This window comes from Corylus avellana, chromosome 7 (genome assembly GCF_965113065.1).
Source record: "Corylus avellana chromosome 7, dhCorAvel1.hap1.2, whole genome shotgun sequence".
In the NCBI taxonomy this organism is placed as follows: domain Eukaryota; kingdom Viridiplantae; phylum Streptophyta; class Magnoliopsida; order Fagales; family Betulaceae; genus Corylus; species Corylus avellana.
The window spans coordinates 22,134,065-22,139,482 of record NC_142496.1 but is presented as its reverse complement, the minus strand read 5'-3'; positions in this window follow the sequence as shown (position 1 = coordinate 22,139,482).

Sequence of the window (5,418 nt, the reverse complement as noted above, 5' to 3'; positions counted from 1 at the left end):
TAGGAAAAAAAAAAAAAATCTATGTATAGGATATGTATCAATATCTACTCACAGAGAAAAAAAAGCCCCCACATATTCCGTTAAAGTACCTGTGCTTTGTAAAAACGACGTCATTTTCAACCCGTCATTTTACTTGAAAAAGCACCGATATTCTTTTATTGGTTTGTGCCTAGCTAGGAAAAGCTCCGGCAAAAATCATTCATGTCAACGTTTATTTTGGCCGCCGGGAAATATGTGCCGGTTAAAGCCAAATTCTTGTAAAATATAATTTAAAACATTATTACATGTCCTACTCCCACATTATTCTCCTACAGTCCTACGTACTTTTATGTATCTTCATATTTTATAAGGGCATGCATGCATGATTAATTAACTCTCGAGCATAGATATATATACCAGCAATTAATTATTGGGATAATTAAGCCAATTTCCCATGATTGAAATCAAATAATTACGGAACTAGGAGGACATATATATAATTAAGTAGAGTTTCCTCCCTCCATTAATCGACAAAAGCATTGGTAATTCAGGTGTCTCGCATTCTAAATAGATGATTGCAACTCTAGAAGCCATGCTAATTATTTGCGAAGGAAGTGATGGGTCTGTCTATGACAGCTCAGTGAGGGAGAGTTGTGACGGTCCCAATCAACAAGCGCCACACAATGCATGGCATGGACACCCGATTGGCGACAAGCTTTTGTGCAGACACTTGGTGCAATCTCTATGGATATTCCCATAAGCTTATTGCCAACACATTGTCACGTAGCATTTTCATAATTAGGTTAGCAGGATATAGAAAATGATATGGGGATTTTGTCGGTCAAAGTTAAAGAGAACATTGTTTGAAGTTGGGTCGCATGATAGGAGTGGATCCCACACAGTGGAAGAAGCGGTGGGAATCCATCATTAGGGAAGACAATGCCATCATTTGCACGTGTCCATATGGACCACATCCCACACCATAGATAAAAGTTAACCAATACCACTACTAATACTACATGAACAAATTAAAACAAGTTAAACTGTAGATTTATTTATTACGAATTTTTTTTTTTTTTAAAAAAAAACTTTTAGATCCTCGATCTATTTCTCCTACACATTTTGACAACTAACTTGTTTTGCCAAGTCCCAAGAACTAGAAGGAAGAATAATATTTGCCCATATATGTATTATTTAATTCGGATTATAATTAACTAAGATCGAGAGATCATAAGGAGTGGAAATGGAGTGAATTTTTAATTAGTCTTAGGTTTCAATACCCAAACAGAACATGAAATTTAGTTTTCAAAAAACGATAATACTTGAAGGGGTTGTAATTTATGTTCATGTGTGTGTCAGATTTGAATTGTGTTAAACCAATAGTATATAAGACTATATAAGTTAATTAACCTTAACCTAGCCCAGTTAATTAAATGGGACATGCATCTCAACTTTAACTTACTAATTTTGCACGGGTTGTGTAAAAAATTACCAATCATTATGTCGAATATTGGGTTTTGGTCATGTCAAGAAATACGTATAAGACTATATAGATTAATACTAACCTTACTCATTTAGTTAAACGAGCCATAGTACTCCTCAATCCTAACCCCACTAATTAAATGGATTAATACTAATCATGTTAAAAATTGTTAGTCCTACGCATATATGAAGAGAGAAAAAGAAAGATACAAATATAGAGTAATGCAAGAAACTACAATTTCATCTTTCAACATTATTATCTCACAATGCTGATGTGATAGTCCCAACCAACCTTTGAATTAGTACTTGTTAATAAAAAAGAAATCCAAAAGTTGATTTAAACTACCACGTCAGCATTATATGATAATTATGTGATAAAAACATGGTATATATATATATATAATATTTTTCATAGGAGTAATGCTATATATATATATATACTCATCTTCTATCTTATTCCCGTACCACTGGCTTAATGTGAAGGGTGTTCATCAACCCACCCTCAGATCAACCTTTATTATAAAAGAAACAAAAAAATTCAAGAAAATATATATAAGAATAAGATAAGAGATCAATACTTAAGAATTGCTCTTCTCATATATGTATCTTTTTCTCCCTCCCACGCAAAGTAATGCTACAAGTTCCTTTTGAGTCCCTCTAAAAATGATGTAGCTATTAAAATTACTATTGAACTTGTGAGTAATCATTATTAGATTTTAATCAGATGATAATTTTAATAGCTACATCATTCTTAAAATGACTCAAGAAGAACACAAAAAGGACTTTAAAATTACTCTTCCGCGCGCCTAGCCCCTTAGTGTTTTCCAACGGCTAGCAACGGTGGATGAGCAATTTGTTTTAGAAAACAAAACAAACAAAAAAAAATGCCGAAGAACCGAAAAAGGAAAATCAACCGCACGACCGAAGGGGGAAAAAAAAAAAAAAGGAACATGAAGCGCACAAAACACATGACACGCGGCATGATGCGACGACATAAAAGATGACAAAATCTAACAAAATCTAAAAATATGTGGTTAGAGAAAGGTCCTCTTTACCTACTTTCTTTGATGGTTGGGGACTTTATATTTCTATACTCTAGTCCTCATTTTGCTTAGAAGCCTTTTGAGCTTGGAAATTGATGGAAAAGGATTGATGCTGAGCCTTAAATGTATAATGCCCCAGATAAAGTGAATGCGGGTAGGCATCATTGTTTGGATTGAAATATATTCCCAACTAGATTTAGATGGGCATCTTTATACACACTTAGCTCATCACTTTATGTTCTACAGTCTTAATTCCCTTTTCTTTTTCATCCTTCTTTTTCCTTTTTTCTCGAGAAAGAGAAGGAAAGTTGAGAGAATAAGCATGATCGCATGGTGAGAAAAATAGTCATGTCTTGTAAGGGAAAGTGGGTGCAAATGTGCAGGGAAAGCGTTTTTTGTTTTTGGAGAGAAGTAAATGGATGACAGTCCAAGCACAATTAATTGAATTGATGGCACTGAAAGATCCTCCCTATCAAAATACCTTTTTCTCTTTTCTCCCTCCTTTCCCTTTTTCCTTCATATATTCTTTTTACTCCTTTGTGGCCTTTGCACAAACTCGAAGAGTTAAAATTTTGACTCTTCTTACTAAACGTCTCTTTCTCTGGCCTCCCTCCTCTTCTTCTTCTTCTATCTTCTTCTTGCTAAAGATCTCAAGCGCGTCTAAATCACTCTCTGGTTTTAACATGTCCCACATGCATGTTTCATCTGTATCCCAATTATCCTCAAATGAACTCCATCTACTGCATGTTTCCCGCCAAAGCAAACAGGGAAGAGAGAGAGAGAGAAGAAAGAGCTCACGTTATATCAAGAGCTCTGTTGGTTTCTCGTCTTCTTCTTCTTCTTCTACTTACCTTTTATTTCTTAATCATTTTTGATAACTTTTTACTTTTAGTGCCGAGAGATTAAAGAAGAAAGGGAAAAATATACCTATCCCATCATGCTAATATTCTTTTTGCACATACATCCCTAAACTATATATTATTTGTGTGATATTTGCTCTTTTCAAACTACCATTTGCTGTTGCTTTTAAAACTTAAAATAGACTGAAAATTACGCAAGTGACATGCACATGTAAACTATAAACACTATTAACTTTCATCATATCTCTAATATAAATACCAGTGTTCCCAAGAAGTAGTTCAATCGGTTGAGACTACGCCTAATGAAGTGGAAGTCACTAGTTCGAATTCCCTTCTCCCTCTTGTGCGGACATGTCAAAAAAAAAAAAAAAAAAAATAATATAAATACCAGTTCCCAAAGAGTAGCTCAATTGGCTGTGAATCACGCCTCATGAAGTGGAGGTTACTAGTTTAAATTCTCCAATTTTCCTTGTGTGGACATGTCAAAAAATATATATATATATATTATTCCATAATCATATGCATCAAGTTTGTAACTTTATCAACTTTAAATACTTCCCAAGTCCAAACATAATTAATACAAAACATCAATCAAACATAGGCAAATTCTTCACTGGTTACAATATTATAGATACAATTTGATTTTTTTTTCAACCCAAATCCTATTTATGATACACAAAATAGCATCTCTAGTTAAAAAATAAGTTGTTAGAGTTCGAATCCCTCTTAACATGCATGTTCAATCCTCTAGGATTTCAGCTGGCGCAAAACTTGTTAATCCCATTAATTAAATGGCCAATTTTGCTCTAATTCTTATCTTATGCTTTGACTGCATTTACAATATGTAGGGCATTCCCTTTCAAATTATATCATAAAAGCCCATCTCCCTACTGAAATTCGCAACATGATAAGAAACCAAAACTTCAGCTATAACAGGCTCTGCCAAAACATATATATTTTGTAGTACTACGCGTAGCCAAAACAGCTCCCTTATTATCACGTACTATAATACCAATTCTAATACCCTCATAGGTCTTATCCACAGCTATATCTCAATTAATTTTAATAAAACCAATGTGGGGTTTCTTCCAAAATATCGAAGCCTCTTCATTGATAGGATTTCGTAAATCCAACTCTTGTAAGTCGAGTCTTCTAAAATCATCAAGAGCTAGAATTACTTTCTTCTTGGAAGACTTGAGTAGGATGAGTGAAAGTATCTCAATGCACCACAAAATTCATATGAAACCAGATTTTGCGTGCCACCACCGCCATCGGTGGTGGTGGCTACATTTGATTAGCTATATTTTTATCTATATCATTTAAATATTAATTTTTATATTTTTATAAGGATTGTATTTTTTCTAAAGATTATATTTTTGAACTTTTTGAAAAAAATAGATGTGTGTAGAGAAATAGTAGGAGAAAATTTGGGAAAAGAGAGATGTGGAGAGAGAAATAAAATGGCTCACTTGAATAGTGCCGCTACGAGAAATGCTATACATCCCAAAATTTATTCCCAAAAGTTGGTTCCCAAATGATGTGTCACCATCCCATGAGTTAGTGACACACTTCTCAAAATAATAAATCTCATGAGATGGTGACACATCATTTGAAAACTAGCTTTTGAAAAGAAAATTTGAGATGTGTAACACTTCTCGTGCTGCTACATGTAGCATTTCTTTTTTTGCTAATCCAATATAATATCAATTTTTTTTTTTTGGATAATCTAATGTTAGGGTTTTTTTTACAAGTTGATTAGCCATTTTAGATAAAAATACCATTTAACTCCTCAATTGTGAGTGCTCTTACATGCTCACTTTGTTTATTAATGGATGTGTAACATTCTGTGGTGTTTTTCTGTTTTATGTAGATGCTTGCTTTGCTGTCTTTTTATCTTCTTTGGCTTTTTTTTTTAACGTAGTCACGGCCTAACGTTTATCAGGGAAAAAGAAAAAAAAAAAAGAATTAATAAATTTATTGCATTTCCTGCCCAAAAGAACAATATATATTCTTTCAAAAAAGAAAAAGAACAATATATATTAGAACTTAGTAGG